Source organism: Saccoglossus kowalevskii, chromosome 6 (assembly GCF_978046115.1).
Source record: "Saccoglossus kowalevskii chromosome 6, keSacKowa6.1, whole genome shotgun sequence".
Classification (NCBI taxonomy): Eukaryota; Metazoa; Hemichordata; class Enteropneusta; family Harrimaniidae; genus Saccoglossus; species Saccoglossus kowalevskii.
In genome coordinates, this window is record NC_140646.1 from 784,719 (window position 1) to 796,576 (window position 11,858).

Here is an 11,858-nt window from a genome sequence, read left to right on the forward strand (position 1 = left end):
TAAAAATTGAGAGAACGAAAAAGCTGACAAAATCAGGTGACAAAAGCTACGAGAAAAGAATAACAAAAAAGGAGGACCAAACCAGACAACAGAAAAGTACATATATTGCATGTGCCAACAGAAAATACATATGGCTATCATTACCATTATTGCAAAAACAAACAAAACAAAATTCTAGACGCTTCTCAGGCATCCAAGCAGATGAACGTTTAGAGGAGCATGCTCGTGTCCCATTATTGTAGCATAGTGGTTTCTGCCTTTAAGATAATATCCAATAGACAATTTCCATGACAGCAAAAATACCAATCTGATTAAAATCTGATGTAGTGTACGGGCTTCAATTATTTTGGCTATAAACTTATTTTAATTTTATTTTTTATTAATTTTGTTATTAATGCCCTTTTATTTTACTATTTTACTTTGATTTTGAGATTTTTTTTTAATTCTGCCCTACATCTGATCCGACGCCTATGTAAGTCCCGTTCAAATCTCGCGTAAGTAACAGCCAATCACAGCCCCCCTTTTATACAGGCTGTCGGTTGCTTACTTTTCAGTGTAGCGATACTCTACGGGCAATCTTTCTGTACATTATATTTTGCCCACTTGAATAAACCATTAATAGAAAATTGCTAGTATATTTTTATTTGCAAAAGAAATTCCTCAGCATTTTACAATTTTTGTCATTACATTGAATATTTTTTTCACTTCCAACAAATGTGTACACTTCCAGATACATCTTCGCCAGCCAAGGTTCGTTCATTCAGTCATCGCTTCAATTTTACGTCACTGAGCATAATTATCTAGAATGGAAGCAAAAAAATAAGTAAATCGTAATGATTAGAACACTGTAAACAGCTATAGTAAACAATGCAAACTGATTTTAAATTGTATAACGGCCACCGGCCCACAGCATCGACTCAGAAAATTGGAGCAAACAAATATTTCCTGATCAATTGCGATGTGTTCCAAATAAAAAATAATTTATTCCAGTCCAAATCAGCTCAATTATTTTAATAAAGAGTTATTGTATAATGTACAAAATGTTGATACAATTTGATGAATATTTACAGCTACGGCTTCAATACCGTAGACGATGTTGGCCCGATCTTCAACAAAACATCACCCGACTCCAGGGCAGGCGACTGGAAAAAGACACTGGTGTTCGGTCGAAACGGTGGAAACAAAATCGTCACTCCCAGAATAACTATGCAAAATAACGATCTAAAGTCGAACCATTCGAGCCACAATATTAACATAAAAATGACTTTCGTTGCATTTGACAATGATAAACTTACCGTAAAGCCGTGTTATTCTCGGTCGCTACCGTCGGTATAATCCGCCATTTTATTTGAGTGTTTGCCACCCGACTCCGCCCGGTGACGTCATCATGTGCGCTATAGAAGGAGGTCTGTGATTCGTTGACTAAAATCGTCGATAGTGGGTCTCGTTGAAATCTCGTTACATAGGCATCGGCTCAGATGTAGGTAGGGCGGAATTAAAAAAATCACAAAATCAAAATCAAAGTAAAATAATAAAATAAAATAAAATAAAAGGGCATTAATAACAAAAGTAATAAAAAATAAAATTAAAATAAGTTTATAGCCAAAATAATTAAAGCCCGTACACTACATCAGATTTTAATCAGATTGCAAAAATACCAGAGAGGTAAAAAGAAAACTATACATATGTCTGAAATTCCAACTTGACTTCTTGTTCCACTCGCCATATTACGCAGTTCAAACCCCGTCTCTTTGCATCAGTACAAATTTTTAGAAAGGCAGTTTTACGAGCTCTCTCGAGGTGGAGACATCGACGCTGCGCTAGTACTCAGGCGTGTTGCATGCCGGGAAATGTGATATAATATATTTATACCGTCTTGTCAGAGCGTTTAATATTTAACATGATGCACAATATCATCGTGCCTATATCCTGAAAACGGAAATAATTGAATATACGATACAATAGCAGTGAAAACATTCACTGAGGTCTAGACCACCAGAGGGAAAACAAGTCACTTATTTATGTGTATGCCCTTGTATCGACGAAGCTTGTTCATCGAGCATGCATAAAGACACTATATGTACTTAATAAAAGTTAAAGCGCGGTGATGAGACATTTGTGTTCATAAACATTGATTTTCCCATAATCCAATGCGCTCTTCAAATAAAAAGTACCTGGGCGCGTCTTGTACTGAATATGGCTGGCGACTCCATTGGTACCTTCCAATGACCTTAAATTTACCTAATTAAAACTTGGAAACATCTCTGTTTGTACTCGTTGATCTGCGCAACAGTCGAAGTCGCCGACTTTGTTTATATTTGAGACCCATATATCTCACGCATGCGTGGCGCGACGACTACCGCCCTTTAAGTGTTTGCGTATGAATATGTATGCAGATAAAAGCTTGTTCGGATAAAATTGAAATAATGGCATGAACATTTGACTGTGGCAGAAAATTTGCCTCATACCCAGCAATGTTGTCAGCTAATTTACTTACAATCCAGCCGTGTTTTAAGCATTGTTGCTCTATATTTGATAAAGATCAACTGGCTTTCAGGTAAGCAATATAGCTCAAAACACAGATGTATTGTTAATCAATTAGCTAACGATAATGCTGATTAGATGTTGCTGTTCCAGGTTTTGTTATACTATTGTCAACTGACATCACAAGTGAATCTAGCGACTTCAAGTATAATTGTAGACATAAAGAGAATCAAATATTTTTATATAATCTGGTGTAGAAAAGATCAGATAATTATACTATTACTACACATAGTTTATCAATATCATATCACCACATATTGACATCATCTACACGCGAGGCCTGGATGCGAGGTTTGGCACTCTTGTGTTTGGTCGGAGAACATTCCAATGTGTCGTTCAATTAACCTTTAATTATTTTCAAAAATCTCACACAAGAAATTCTAAACAGTTGGAAATACGACCGACTGTATTATACAGCCAAGATATATTCAATCACTGTTACGACATGTCCCCAAAACGAAGAGACGACTTTTAAGCCATTGTGATTCAGAACTTGCGGTAATTTTCTCAATGATGATGTTCACTACAAATAATATTCAACTGTAGTCCGCTTTACATCAATAATGTATAACGTCGTATGATTGAACTCTATTTCAGAAATCGTAACATTTTTACGCACCATCGTCATTAATGTAGGGACGCCGTGCGATTACGCTGTGTGGTTACACACGTAGTTCAAAAAAGTAATCAAACTGGCGAATACGTGCCATGGTGTGAGGGATAGATATTTAAAAAACTGAAATGTTGATAAAATATTCATTAGGACGTGATGACAAGTGAATAATATATTATCTTTCTTACATAACAATAAAATAATGATAGATGAGGTTTGTGAATGACAATTAATCAAACTATTTTACGACCTTGTAAAAGTTATCTTTATTGTAATCTTTATAGAAACTTTCCTGTACGTGCCTCCCCAATAGTATCATGCTCTTATATTTTATAGTTTTTAGTAGCTTTGCGATAAGTGGCTTTCGCGATGAGTGGCTTTCGCAGTAACTGGTTCTTTTATCGGACTTGAGAATTAGTCTTTCGTATGTCTTGGTGGTGCTAGTCTGGGAATACCATCTTAGGAGCTGTTAATTTGCACTTATGACTTGTGCAGTTGCTGTGGCAGAAGTTTCTAAATAAGACCCATGCTTTGACAATGCCCCCCTAGTTTCTAGCTTCGACCAAGAAACATTTGACCATTTAAAGTATCGGCTTTGCATCATTCATTCTTGTTATACTGCTTAATGAAATAGTGTAAGTAATGATTTTATTGGTGTTGCAGAAGGATAGTTGAATACCGTTTATTGAAATTAATAATTCCTAGAACAATTTTCCAATATAGATGAGAAATCATAGTACTAAACAAATGTATAACTCATTCTCAGTAATGAAATAAAGAAATGTATATAACATCTCTAATTATTAATAATGTATTGCAAGAATACAACCGATTAAAATTGAAATTATAATATGAAATATTTTATCAGTGAAACTCCTCGATGGGCGTATTTCGCATATATTTGTTCAAAATCTTAATATTTGGCTTGGAAATTCCTACTCCCAATCAGATATAATGTGTACATACTTTAATACATACAAGTACATTCACAAAAATACACACGAAATATTAATTGGAGAATTTATTATATAACCTTGGCAAAGAAATCATTATTTGTTCTTGCCATAATGATGCATTATTCCCGAACTTCTTTTGGACATCCTAATAAATTGAAGTTCACAACTGGCGGTTTAGCAATATTTCGAGCACTATTACTCTGTGTCCTCCAGCATAAATGTCGGATTGTTCGAAAGCATAAGATTGTAATGTGAATTTCGCTCATTAATGATGTATGATGATGTAAAATGTAATTATCATTTTTACCTTGTTTGTATCATTATAAAAGAAAAGTAAGGTATGATTGTTATGGTAAGACTTATATAAACACTTTGCTATGATTACTTCTCTTTTTCCTTTCTGCATTATTTGCTCTGTTTAGAGTAATCATATTTTAATATAGTTAAAACAAGTCATTTGCAAGTCCTTGCATTACTGTCAATCATAATAAATTACTCAGTTTGTAAAGTCAATATGACTTTTGATTATCATCACGTGATTTCCTTATATTGCAACCAGACGAACCTCAAGTAGCACAAGATTATGTTGCAATTTTTTTGCTTGAACACGTTCAGACTTTCTGAATGCAAACACTGGCAACTTTTACCAAGATTTGAAGGCTTTTGTGCGTACTAAACGCGTCTTGTTTATGCTTGTGATAAATTTAGATTTGCGCGTCCCAACATTACAACAACAAAACTCAAGATCCACGAAGATGAGTGGGTGCAACAGGTACAAGCCAGACTTCTCAGCATCAGTAATTTTACATGAATTCTACTATCATGCAAAGAATGGAGACCCTGAATCCTAAAAAAATCAACTTATTAACGTATGCACAACTTATTAAAAATCATATAAAATCCCAACTAGTCAGCTATACCCAAACACTGAAGAAATGCAATGAACTGAGAAAGCCATTTAGTACCTTCCGTACACCATGAAAGTTTTATTTCAAGATATGCTTGTTGGAAAAGACACTGATGTTAAGGTGGAATCCATAGGGCAGGCCATCATGCCCACGAGTTAGAGTGACTCCACTACAAATAGGACTTGCTGTTCAAATGCACCGCCAGTTTGGCTCATGATTTCCCATTGATTCTCTCTATAGTCATGAGTTTTGTTCATCATATGCAGAGGTACAGAAGTTTGAACGTAGTGCCACCTTGCACCAAGCAGCTGGCATTCCTGGTTTCACATCCGGACATTTTATACAACATGTAGCTGATAGTGTTGACCATAATGTCCGGACCATTAATGAGCTGAACACGTTTCATGGTATGGGCATAATAACGACCATAACACCAGGGATATTGTGGAACAACACCATACCTAAAGTTCATGTCACATCCGAGGATATAGATTATGTTGCAAAATTCAATATTAAATATTATAAGCAGGTATCAAAGGGCATGACCAAATTAAAGTATGCCCAGTTACCCAGTTTAATAGCAGGTGATGATACATTGAATGTGGATCTTTGTGGAAAATCTCTTGGTTGTTACATCCATCTAGACCATCTTGGAATGGTTTTACGCAAATGGTACATCAAGGTCCTCATCCTGGGGTCTCATCTATAATGTTCATGCCAATCGATATGAAATCAACTGATGAACCATGTATCTTCTCAACTAGGTGCTTCATCAGTGAACAAGCCAAGAAGTATGGTGTAACACCAGTGCTCACCTTCGACCAGCCTTTGTGGTTGAAATCACTGGAAATCCAACAGAATTAGGAATATTGTTCTCATACTGGATGGTCTGCATGTGAAAATGAGTTTTCTGAGTTGCATTGAACATTTGATGAGTGGATCTGGACTCAAGGAACTATTGGAGACAATTTATGCCGAAAATGCTATTGGACATATGTTGAGTGGCAAGGCCATTTCCAGGGCTATTAGGGGTCACATTCTAGTGGAAGCAGCATTATATGCATTGCTTTTGTCAATAATGTATGACCTTCCATCGCCAAGAAAAGAATCAAGAAGATACCAGTGCTAGTGAATTAACAGATATACCCGAACATGGCGATTCCAGTAATGCAAATCAGTCACAAACAGAAGATACAACAAATGAGTTGAAAGAAGCAGGGATCATCCTAGAGAGGCTGCTTGCACATGGGACAGAGATAAAATCGGTTTGTTTGGAGGACGTACTGACTGACAGGAAAAAAAAAACAATTCAAGGAAACACTCGCTTCCCTTAGAACATCCAAGTTATGATTACAGTACGAAGAGATGATTGAAATACTCCAGCAGTTCATTAAAGCTGAAAGAACTGGTAACTGGTCTCTCCACCTAAAAGCTTTTTCAGACAAGCTTCCATGCTGCATATGACCATAATCTTTATGCAAAGTCAGTTTGCATATATCTTCAGATTATGTCAAAACTACCAGAAAGTAATGCTGATGTATTTCGATCATTCCTGAATGGATACCATGTGGTTAGGCGGACAGACAGGTAATGGGCAGGTATATGATTTTGCAATTGAACAAGTGTTGATGAGGAGTGTCAAAGCAAGTGTTAGGCTGACAAGGGGTAGATGTATGTCAGAAATACAACACCTGTATGTGCAGAAGTCAACCACCAGGCAAATTAGAAATCATAATGACTTAATGGAGTTGGTACAGTTTCTTCATACAAAAAATCCATTCACGAACAACTCTTCTCTATGCTACTGGAGTTGTCGCTGATGACACAGTAAATGTCGATAATGCTAGATCTATTGGTGCTGAAATAATAAAGTCTATGATTGGAAAAAGTGCGAGTGATTTTTCATTCACTAAAAAAAAAACATCATTAAAGCTTGATGCAGATGAAGTACAAGTTGATCCCCAGTTATTATTTCAAAGACTTGTTTCCATTGCAAGGGGAATTGTATCAACAGACGAGTTGTCCAGTCTTTTCACCTATGAGCTGTTTACTCATCCACCAGCATTGTTTTCCTTAGATGGATTGATGTGGGAAACAAACAAGCCAACTTTAGCCAAAGCAGTCTGGAAATGTGTTGGTCCCATTACTAGTGACATGTCCATTGAGGTTAAGTATGTTATTGATGGAGGTTCACTTATACAGAGAATTCCATGGCCAAGAAGACTAACATATAAGGGCATCTGCAAACTTTACCTTGATTACATTGACACCAAAAATGGTAAAGAATCAACAGTTTTTGTCATGGCTATCTAGATAGACCATCAACAAAAGACACAACTCATCTTTGGCGTTCAATAGGGAAAATGTGTACAAATGTCTGACATGGTTATGAATATTGAAGAAACAACAGTTTTTTGCAAATGCAGCAAATAAGCAGCGGTTCATTAATATCCTGGGAACTGAACTGGAAGTGAAGGGAATCAAGGTTCGACATGCTGAAGAGAATGCAGATGTCCTTATAGTGATTACAGCTGTAGAAACTGCTGTCAATGCACCAATGGTAGTTGTAGGTGAGGACACAGACTTGTTAGTGTTGTTGATCTACAATGCCAACGTAAATAGTCACAAACTGTATTTAAAACCAGAGGCACGGCGAAATACAATATACGAAGTCAAAATGTTGGACATAAAGCATACCAAAGACAAACTAGGACCACTTGTTTGCAAAAACATATTATTTATACATGTTGTCTTGGGCTGTGACACCACATCCAGGATATATGACTTAGGAAAGAGTCTGTCTGAATTCCAAACCAACAAGCAGTTTAAATGTCATCTTTTAGTGTTTGACCAAGATGATGCTTCAAAAGACGACATTGTGGAGTCAGGAGAAAAAGCTTTGGTCCTTTTATATGGTGGCAAGTCTGATGAAACATTGGATTCACTCACAATGGGAAAATTCTTTCAGAAAGTTGCTACAAGCGTTACATGTGTAGGGCCTGGAATATTCCACCAACATCTGCAGCTATATGTCACCATAGTCAACAGGTATTACACCAGGTTCTGATGTGGAAAGGGCAAACTCATGTTAATCCAGAAGAAAGGGGCTGGAAAGTGAAGAAGGGAAAATTGCTTGCTATCCAAACTGACAAGCTTCCTGCACCTGACAAATTACTAAAAGTTATCAGATGTAAATGTAAAGCAGACTGTTGAACGACACATTGCACATGTAGAAAACATGGACCAACATGACCCTGCATGTGTGATGAATGTAGAGGTGTAAGCTGTAGAAATTCACCCAATCTGGATCTTGATAAACTTAGAATTATACTGACTTGATTTGATGATTGGCCAACCAACCAACCTATTTTCATACCAATCCCAAACAGAATGAAGGTATGACAAAACACAAGTATGATTATGGTAAGTTTGTAACTGTCTCATTCTACCACAGACTTTGACATATTTTGATATTACCACATCAAACCTTGATATGAGCCCCCTTCAATATGTGATCATTGCCACATTCCACATTACTGTAACTGTGAAATGTCCTTCATATATATTACCTTTGTATCACCGATCATTACATGATACAATCACATATACTTTGATAAACACGATTCATTTGTATGTTTTTATGCAGATGTATAATTTGTGGGAGGTGCGAGTTATGGAGACCGACTGCAGCAAAGTATCATGTTGATTTGGCGAATGATGGATCTAAATACGCCTCAAATATTCCTAAATAAATATTTTTTTTAATAATGAAAATGATATATGAACAATAATCCCAGAGTTTTCTATATTGTGTAGACTTTATACTGATAAAATGCCAATGAAACAAGACTAATACCAGACCCTGTATATTTACACTTGGTGGCGCTGTACATGCACATAGAGGGCGCTATTTGCTTCACCATGCACAAAAACAAATTTGGCTGACTAAATATGATAAGTGTGATAAATGTGTGGATATATTGACCATTATTATCCCATATGCATTTGTATATGTACGTCTTACTGCATCAATAAAATTGCTTAATATTTCCATCATATAGGGCAATATCAATACCTGAAAAAATCAACTTTCCCTTTGTCCGATTTTGGTAGACTTTTGATATGTTGTTTATAGATGTCTATTGTTGCTACATCTGCAAAGAAACTTGCTGTTGCAATTTTGTCCGGGTTGACCTAAAAATCAAAATAGATTGACTGGACGACTAGCTTTTAAAAGACATGGGCTTCACAAGGTCGACAGACTTATGCCGTCAGCAATGACGTCATCATGTATATGACGTCATAATGCATGTTGCAGTGATCTGTTACAGATGCAGATTTATATTTCATTCATTGTTTTTAAAATATTGTTGCTATACAGTAATACATTTCAATGGTAATTAGAGGTTATTGCATGATTTGATATCTGCGGTAGGTAAAATCAGTGCTAAAAAACAATAAATCTTCAACATGCTCTAAAAAAATTGCCCAACGGTTTAGGTCTTGGGATGTTATTGGTCATTATCAATGACCTTAGCCAAACTTTGAAACAAAATTCGCTAATGTACTATTTTATTCCGGGTCAAACCCTGAATCCACTGGACTACAAGAATATGTTCTCACTATTCAAACATGAGCGATCTAGTAGTCATGGCACTAGATGAGTTGAATGTGTACAGCTGTATAAACATAGCTAATTATAATATTTATAATTTCAGTTGATGTATACACTATTTTGTTTGATGTACGCAATCTGATACTTGCTGTTAGTGGATGCTGTTAGTGGATGTACACAAGAAAACAGATTAAATAGCACCGTTATCTCATTGCAGACTACAACCCAGTTGTCTTTACAGTTCCTTACATAATTCAATCACGAACTCCGAGTTCCCACAATAAAGCCATTACGTGTTTGCATGCCACAATGCCACTGGGAACCAGTCACTACCTTAGTAGTCAAGTTGTAAGCGATCTCCTAGAATGAGTTCACCATAGCAACACAACCAATAATGTATCATTCAATCAAAGGAGACATAATTACGTAATGATATTTGGCTGTAAATTTCTAATATATATAAAGAGAATATGTAACTCCCCAACGCAGTTCAAATCAATGACAATGTCACTCCTTATTTTTATGAGTGGGCAGTTATTGTTGTTGGAAAGCTACAATATAAAGCCTGTCAGACGCTAGTTTTGCGTTCATGGACTTATAAATTCACTATATATTCACAGATGATTAATGTAAGGACATCCATAAATACTATCATTATTAGTTGGCAATTAAGATATTTTCACCCAGCTATTCAGTCGGGGTTGGGGTGTTCATGTGTATTTATTTACTCAAGGTGTTCCAGTGTTTGTCGTGTGTTTAACTATGCTGAATAATACTGAAGCTGTCACATCCGATTTGCAAAGTAATAATCTAAAACAGGAACAAGTAAATATCCTAAATTAATCTTCATTATTCGTTATTAGTTCTTATGGGCTATAGTAACAAGATTGACGATCTCCGATTTATAAGGGGGTTCGTCAACAAACAAACTAGCGTGTGAAAGAACGGGACATTTCAGTAATGAAGGATGGATGAACGATCGGAAACAACACGGTTCACCTCGTTAAAAACGTCTATGTTTTGGCTGTTTACAACTATCTCCGTGACTGAAAGAATTCTTGAACCATCAATCACTCAATATTAAGCATAGTCATGTTGTCCCATATCTCATTTTGATGCCCGCGTACACAAACAACAACAGTACACTACACTGAGGCCAATCTGACCCTGATCGGACCTAAATAAAACACAATATAAAAAAAAAATTCTGGTTAAATGAACAATTTAATGAAACCTACATGTATGTAAGATACACAACGACTAATAAAATTACCTTGAAGCGCGGCAGTCGTCGTGTCGCGTCCTGTTCGATATGGGACTCATAGCGACGTATACAACGCGTGTAAAATACATTGTTTATTTACATGGAATTCGAACACGCGCTGCGCGACGACCACCGCGCTTTAATAGAAGCACTAAACGCCGGTATACGTCAACATATCCTGTAATCAGCGCTAGCTACTTACTAACATAATCGTGTCGTTTGATGATTATCTCCTGGTTACAAGTATTCATATAGAACATAGCTCGGCTCTAGTAATACAAGGTACTTTATGAAGCCAAAAATGTTACAAATGGCTGTTAGGAATATGTGATATAATAATATGTTGCCTGTTCAAGGCATGGTTGTCATGGCCATACTATTGATGATGCCAGAGTCGAACACATTATCAATATCACGATCATGACAAATGTAATGAAATATTTGAATAAAAAGTAGTGACACCTTTGTAAACATTCGGAACAATACGAGACAAAATCGCGCATTTTACAAGTCACAGGTTAATGGTTAAACTTTGTTCGCACACAAATTAATGATCATTATTTAAATCATGCAACTTACGAGACTTTTAATCTATTTATTAATTAATCATGTACACTCACTAATGATAGTATTAATGTTTGCTTTAATCAAATAAAGTTGTTACTGTGTGTTACGGTTTGACAAACAATATACAGCGGTGTGCAGAATACTAAGTGTTGCACGTGTTCCTTATCAGTGTGACCTCGTGACAACTTGTCGCTCTTTCGTAGTCTCGCTTTCATCACTGACTACCTATGTTGTCACATTTATAGAGAGTAAAGTATTTATGTGTTCAGTTACAGAAAATTTTGATTTTAAAGTGTTCATTTTTTCACTGACATAGACGAAACATTTTGGTAAAATTAACCGTTTCATGACAACATTTTGGTAACATTTCACATATTTTTCGCAGTGGCCA

General features: G+C 36.1%; 1 long non-coding RNA gene across 1 annotated transcript; it reads right to left on the reverse strand.

Annotated features, from left to right (window-relative positions):
- Nucleotides 1–626: 626 nt before the first annotated feature.
- Nucleotides 627–1,648, reverse strand: LOC146741309 (uncharacterized). Its single transcript, XR_014929747.1, has 2 exons — nucleotides 1,296–1,648; nucleotides 627–800 (listed from the first exon to the last, which is right to left on the reverse strand). It is a non-coding gene; the product is annotated as an uncharacterized LOC146741309 (long non-coding RNA).
- Nucleotides 1,649–11,858: the final 10,210 nt, after the last annotated feature.